Consider the following 8330-nt stretch of genomic DNA (forward strand, 5'->3'; position numbering starts at 1 on the left):
TTTAAAAGAAGGCTTGTTTGGTTAGAGCAGCACTTTACTCACAAGCTCAGGTTAGAGAGAAATAGAATCAGCAGGGGGGCAACACCTGATTCCAGCACTTTTTTTTTTAATAGATGAGAAACTGAAACTGACTTGTCCAAGTGAAACAACTCAAAAGAATATTAAGTGATAGGGCAAGTGTTTGAAGTCAGAGACCTCTGACTCCCAATTGAGAGTCCTTTGATACAATAAGGAAACAAAAGAATCAATCAACAACCATTTCTCAATTACCTACTATGTGCCTAGCATAACATAGCTGGGACCTGGAAAGACAAAGACAAAAATCAAACTGTTCCTGATCTCAAGGAGTAATATACGTAAACATATATACCCTATACACAAAATAAATGCAAGGAAAAATCCCTACCATGAAGTTTGCCATTATTGGAATATGAGAATCGGAAGTCAACAATCAAACTAAGGGATTCAGAGTTCTTTTGGAGTTGTGATGCCTCATTGGCAGTTTTATTTCCTACTAGTCGCCAACAGTCAAGAGAACAGTAGGCATAGTCATCAGAAAAATTAAAGTGAAGCATATTCAATAATGAGATTTAAAAAACATTTCCAATGATTAAAAAAATTATTTTCTGATGATTTTTTCAAAAATTTTTTTGATTTTCTGATGATTCCTAGCCCAAGCCTGAAAGCACCAGATCAAGCAAATCTTATTGTCCAATCTCTAAAAAGCATACAGATACTTTACCTCATAAAGCTCAAAAAGTCTGAAGGATAACCTACAGTGAAATCTTATTAACTCAGATATTTCAACTTGAAGGGGTTTTTGAGGCCATCTAGTTTGTCCCCCCCATTTTTCAGATGAGACAACTCAAGCTCTTAGAAAGGTAATACTTTCCCTAAGATCATATAGCTAGTTTGTGACAGAGAGGACACTGTAAGTCAGTTCTCTTGATTCTTATAAGGATCTTTCCAATTCCTGCTGAAGTTAGTAACTGAGTAAAAAGGTTGACCTTTGTACATATTTTAATTACTATTTGAAACGTGGACATTGTACTTGCTCCTTAGGAAAAAAGTGAGCAAAGAATTTTCCAAACACTTGAAGCAGGACTATTGGTGCAGGCTCTTATACTATATTGAGAGATTGTATAGGGAGGAAAATTTATTGGCTGTACCTGCAGGGTGGAAATTCATTTATTAAATTGTAAGAGGCCACTTTTTGCCTGGTGAAACCAACTGTTGCATGAGAATTCACAAAATAGACATCTCAGTTTAATTAAGTAAAATATTTTAATCCTTATCCTTCATCCTTACCTATAACTAGTAGGACTGTATAATAGAGTTAATCTTAAAACCAATAAGATCCGGGTTCAAGTCTCAATTCTGACATATATCAGCTATGTGAGTCACGCTGGGCAAGTCATGTAACCTCAGTGCTCTATAGGTAACTCTTTTAGATAATAAGTTACAGAGAAGGTAATCACCTTCATTGTTAGAGGTAGTTTCCTAACCATGGGGTTTCCTATGTCAGGAAAACCATAGGTCCCTATCCTTATCCTTTGATAGGATCTACAAAGGGACATGACTGCTTATGTTAAAATGTGCAAGAGTATAATAAGAGTAAAGGTTTGGATCTAATGTTCACCTCCTCATGGAAAGTGGTCAGGTGCCATATTTGTTGGGGCCCATTCTAGTCCTAGACAATTGTCTGCTGATCCATCTTATAGATGTAAAACACCCAATATATGAAGACTGAACAAAAGGCCCCAAGTGAATGTTAATATATTTATTGTACTGATGATGCTTTAGAAGATGGAGATTAACTCAGGAGAGTTGGGCTAAATTTAGCCATGAATAAATTTTGGCACCTTTGATTTTGTATGAAATTATGGGGAGAGTTTTACAGAGTCTGAATAGCTCTTTAAGAATCATTAAGAACCATTTAAGTACCATCTGCTTTTTCTACCAGAATAAGTAAAATTCATTAAAAAATAAGGTATATATTTTTTAAATTAAAGGAAACCTATTTTCTTTTTCTTCCACTCTCACTCCATTGGAAAAAGAAAAACAAATTTCCTGTAACAAATATTCAGTCAAGGAAAACATTGCCTCATTGACCATGCTAAAGAAATATATCTATATCTCTATATTTCATTCTGTACTCTAAATACATCACTTCTCAGGAGGTGGACAGGATGCTTCATTATTGGAATCACAGATAGTCATTGTGTTGATCATAATTCTTACAGCTTTCAAAGCTGTTTCTTTTGTACAATGCTGTTATTATTGTATAAATTGTTTTCCTAGTTCTGCTCATTTCATTCTGCAAAATTTGTCAGTTGACAAATATTTGTTAAGTACTTACTATGTTCTAGGCTCTGAGATAATAATAATGGAAGGAAGAAATTGCTTAGTCACTCTGAAGTCACTCAAGATGCTGGAGGCAGCTGTTAGGGTATACTGGTTTCAGGTAAACCAGAATTAGAAGGATAAAGATTCACTCAGCTCTTCTAGTACCTGGCATTTATGGGAGAAAAATGATTGCCTATCCTACCCTGCCCCTTGGGATAGTACCCAAACTAACCCACATGTTCAAAAACACATTAGCCCCTTATTTTCCCTCCTTTTTTTTAAAAAAAGAATTTTCTATTTATTTAATTTATCCTCACTCAACTGATCAATCTGGTCTCCTTTCTACCCAGAGTACCAATATCCTGGGAAGAGAGGAAAAATGAAAGTGTACTAGAAGTGTCTTGGTATTGATAGTCACTGGGAAATATCATTCAGAGAAACCTGGGGCTGTATCTGCTTCGATAAGCTGGGCCCATGTCTACTTAGATACACATTGCTTACATAAATTACCACTGACTTCTCAAATAATCTTGTATTTACATACCTTCACACACATATGCACATATACAATATACACATGCAATACATGCATACACATACATATAAACATACGAGAAGGCTCTAAACATACATGCATATACATATATAAACATTAGTATCTACATGTGCATATTTATATCTTCCACTTACATTTAAAAAAAAATATATATATATATATATATGGGGGAAGCTAGGTGGCACAGTGAATAGCACACTGGCCCTGGAGTCAGGAGGACCTGAGTTCAAATCTGGCCTTAGACACTTAACACAAAAACTAGCCATGTGATCTTGGACAAGTCACTTAGCCCCAATTTCCCTTCAAATAAAAAAGCAAAAAAATATATATACATACATACATATGCACACATACACACACACCCACAGAAATGTAGCAGTATACTGGAATTCCAACCAGAAAAAACCTACATTTGTGTTGCTCAGACTCAAACCCATGTTGATAACTTCTAGAACTTAGATCAGGAGGGCAACAATCAGACTTTTCCCTGAATTAGACCATTTTGGGAGCACAGAGAGCTTACAGGTACCCAACCTGGGTTGTCTCATAGATCTGAGAACATAATACTCAGTACCCCCCAAAAGCAGCAGTATATACAAAGTCATATACAAATATATATATGTATACACACATATATGCATACATACCGTGTTTCCCCGATAATAAGACACTGTCTTATTAATTTTTTTGGACAGAAAAACACCAGAGGGCTTATTTTCAGGGGAGGGCTTATTTTAATGAACATTGACAGCAATTTTAATAAACAGGTAAATGTGAACAAAAAAATGTACCTTTATTCAATAATGATCATGTCATCTTCTTCAACAACATCGTCATAAGTGTCCATACCCTGAATTCCGTCCTGGATGTTCTTGCGCCTCCATTTCCTTCAGAAGTGGACCCAATCTGTCATGTCCAGCAATATAGCTCTCTTTAAATGAATATGTCTTGTCCAGGTAACCTGCTTGTAGCGCCTTGGCGACACAGCTGTCAGTAATTTTATGCCATGACTTCTTCACCCAAGTCACGACTTCTTGCAGACAGGGCTTCACAAAGTTTCCACGCTGATTTCTTTCCATTCTATTTTCAATGTAGTCATTGACTTCCATGCGCAAATGGTCCTTGAATGACTTCTTTATTGCAATATCAAGGGTCTGGAGATAGGCAGTCATTCCTGCAGGAATCATTACTTGATCTATTCTTCTCTCTGCAAGGAAGTTCTTCATTTCTTTAGCGCGGTGAGTGCTGGCTGAATCCCAGACTATCAGACCTCTTTGGTTACCTCACATAACAAGTTGGCAGCATTAAATCAACCCACTTTCTTATAACGGCTTGTGTACTCCAGGCTTTTTCGGTTTCAAGAACATAAATGCCAGATACACGTTCAATCTTATCTTTCTTGCCCTTACTGATGATTAGAGGTGTGGCTTTCTTTCCATCCAAACGAATTGCCAAAACACAGGTGACCCGTGCACTTTCATAGCCAGTGGTGGGAATGTAGATTGACGTTGCACCCCTGTAATGAATTGTTGTTTGAGATCCTTGTCCCATAAACACTGCAGTTTCATCCATAGCAATCATATTGCAGGTTTGGTACTTGGAAATGTCGATCCTATCAATAAAGGACTTGAATGCAAGTGCACGTTTAATAGCTTCAGCATCTTCCAGCTTAAACAGTGTTGTTGATCTTCTTAGGGACAGTTCATACCATTGAAGGAAACCGTCCGACCAGTGTTGTGATGCTTTGAATCCTTCTGAGACCATTTCAAACTCTGGTGCCATTGAAAGGGCAAATGCTTGAATATCAGCCCTGTGCACAACCAAGGCCTTTGCTCTTCTGTCAGCAATCCATTCACCAATGAGGATCTCCAAGTCAGGATATAAGGGCTGCTGACCTGATCCAGACCTGCGCTTTTTCCCTTTTCCCTCATCCACCTGTTGATTGAGGTTATTACGGTATAATCTGCTCTCCATTTTCTGACCTTTCGAAGATCCAAAAGTTTTTCTTTACAGAAAACTGCAAGATTCTTGCCATGTGACTCCTCTACAATTGCTTTCTTATACTCAACAGTACAGCTCTTCCTTTTTGTACTCATGTCTGGGGGTCAAAACAGACAGAATATTAAAATTATGACCATCAGTCCTTCTTTTCACTCCATCATGCCCCCTGAGTTCTTCTTTTTTCCTCCATCATGCCCTTTTTATCCTCCATCATGCCCCCTCACTCCCTCTTACATACTGGGTTTTTATGTTGTCCTGCCTCAGCTCTCCTCCGCGGCACTGCTCTCAATGGCGCCAGCAAGCAAATCACTGGGGAAGAACAGGATGACACGCTCACTGCTACAGCTCTGATTGGATGCAGCTCGGAGTGCGGCGTGCGTTTCACCCGGGGGGGGGGACGGTGCATACAGAGGGTACCGTAATGTAGCGTGTAACTTAGGGGATCACCTTCACTACAGTAGCAATCTCAATAGGGCTTATTTTTGGGGGAGGGCTTATTTTAGAGGAATCTTACACAGTAAGGGGAGGGCTTATTTTCGGGATAGGTCTTATTATCGGGGAAACACGATACACATATATCCATATACAAAGTCAGCCCAGATATTTCTTCCAGAAGTTTGAAGAGTCAAGCCCTAACATTAATTCTAAAGTCAGAAAGAAGTCTGGAAGAATGAGCAAACAAACAAAAAAAGAATCACACTATAAAAAGCTATGATGGTAACAGGGATGCTGAAGGCATACACACTTAGAGGAAGAGAGTGACTCCAAGACATCTACAAGCAAAGCAAGAAAAACAGGCACAAGCTTGACTAGAATTTCTAGAAGAGATGAGGCAAAGGGGTATATAAATTTTTTTTTAATAAATGAAATGAGAAAATATAAGAAAGAATTGGAAAGGGAATTAGCAATTTGGCATGAGATATAAAACCTTGCCCTGTTGAGCACAACCCCACCTTCTCTTCCCTTCCATCGATCTCTAAACAGGCATTTTAGCATAACTTTACCCTTCTCTCTCATAACTGAAGTTAGTTAGGGAACTGGGTGGGGGTTTCAGCCTAGGGTAAAATCCCTCCGCTTCCCCCCACCGGGTGTTCCCCATCTCTACCCATTCTGGGTTGCCTGAACCTCAGCCTAGGAAAAACTCTAGGGAAAATTCAAATATACACTGAGCAATCACTGATTGTAGTTTCAGTTTAAGTAACCTGACTATTGTAATCTCTTTAAAAACCGGCATACTGTTCATGCCAATTTACTGTCTGATTTGGGTATGTGACCCCGGCAGTCTCTCAGTAATAAAGTCCACTTCCAATTTTAATCTCAGGGATCTTCTGTCTCGATCTATTATGCTCTACAGCCCAAGCAAAACATTCTCTGAAAATTAGAATAGAGCAAGTAAAAGATAATTACTTCATTAGACAATAAGAAATATTTTTAAAACGTAAGAGACAGAAAATAAAGAAGAAAATTTAAGATATTTTGTAGTAAGAAACAACTTACCTAGGAGCAGCTAGGTGGTGCAGTGAATAGAGCACCAGCCCTGGGGTCAGTAGGACCTGAGTTCAAATATGACCTCAGACATTTAACACTTACTAACTGGGTGACCTTGGGCAAGTCACAACCCTGATTGCCCTGCCTTACCCCCTCTAAAAAGCAAAACAAAACAAAAAACAACTTACCTGGAAAAGAGATCAAGAAGAAATAATTTAAAAATCAGTGAACTACCTAAAAGCCATGACCGTATGTGTTTGTAATAGGGGAAGATAGATTGATATTGATTGGAAATTAAATTGTAATTTAAAATCTATTTTAAAAAGTAAAAATAAAAGATAGCCTTAACAACTAACTGGAGATGAGAAGATTGCTCTGGTTCACCAGTCTGTGTCTAAATTATTGCCACAACAACGTGGAAGATATTATATCTCGACCAATTCCTCATGCCACATATCAAGATAAGGTCATCCACCACATCCCAGGGCATCACTGGTTGTTTTTACTTTTGTCTTACTACTAGAATCCCATCACTCTCGAAGAGAGAGTGAGGCTGATGAGATTGTGCAAATGTGCTTCACTTAAATCCAATTCACACCCAAGACATCATCCCGTGATGTCATTGGTCTTCTTTGAAAACTATTAGGGCACACGATGTATATGCGTAGGTATATAAATACCAGGTGATTTGGGAAGGCAGTGAGCATTGATGGAAGTGATGAGGTATGGACTCTGGGAGCCCCCTCGAGCTCTCCTTGAGTCCTTGAGGTACAGGCTCTGGGAACCTCCCTTGGACTCTTGATTAAATTGTCTCATTTTGGGGTACACAGTGAGTAAGAGCACCGGCCCCAGAGTAGGGATGACCTGGGATGGAATACTACAGGCTCTGATACTTAGCACCACACCCAGAAATAACTGGCCTTGTAACATTGAGCAAGTTACTTAACCCCAATTGCTTTAAAAAAAAAATTGTCTCATTTGATGAGGCATTTTACTAACTTCTAACTACTAGCCTAGCCCTCCATTGTTCATGTACCTCTCACCCTTAATCACTCATTGACCTCATTAACTCCTGCTGAAGACCCTCCCCAAACTCCTCCTTTAGACCACCCCTAAATTCCTCCCACAACCTTCTGTATATAAGATCCCATCTTTCCTCCATGTAGGTAAGAGCACCATAGAATGACCTAGTGCAGACATATTCTGTGTCTGAAACAAGCAGACTTTTAATAAACTTTACTTTTCTTTGGCTGAGAGAAGACTTGAGTCGAATTCATTTGGTAGGCCCCGGCCTGTTGGTACTTTGGGGTCTCCAGAGCAACCCTAACCCTCTTTATTGGTGGGGTCTCCAGAGCAACCCTAACCCTCTTTATTGGTAACCTCTTCAATATCACATATAATACTAAAAAATGAGTACAATCATGAGAGATCCCTGAACAGAGCTTTGGAAGAAGATAAAGATTGAGTGAGACCGAGATGAACAAGAATTTATTTTCAGGTATTGAAGATGGTTCATGCAAATTCATGGAAGGGTGAGATTGAGTTCCAAATTTGGGAAATAGTAGTTCAATTTGAGTCAAAAATATAAAGTGCCTAAAGGAGATTCTTGGAGAGAGAATGTGTGTGTGTGTGTGTGTCTGTGTGTATGTATGTATGAGTGAGAGGGAGAGACAGATGCACTTCTTTTGCAGTGTGATGAACTCCCAGAATCATGTTTTTACATGAATAAAATTAAATATATTGGATTACAAGTTAGGCAATCATGTTGAAATACATTTCTGTTGAAATACAAGTTTTGTGGCCTCAGGTTAAGATCCTCTGATCTAATGGATGGTAATCTAATAATAGCTAAAACTTATGTAGTAATTTAAGGTTTGCAAAGTGCTTTAGATGTATTATGTCATTTGATATGAAATAAAACTGGAAAATTAGGGTAGAA

This window comes from Petaurus breviceps, unplaced genomic scaffold (genome assembly GCF_028583685.1).
Source record: "Petaurus breviceps papuanus isolate PSGF00001 unplaced genomic scaffold, PetGlider_PUasm1.0 90692, whole genome shotgun sequence".
NCBI lineage: Eukaryota > Metazoa > Chordata > Mammalia > Diprotodontia > Petauridae > Petaurus > Petaurus breviceps.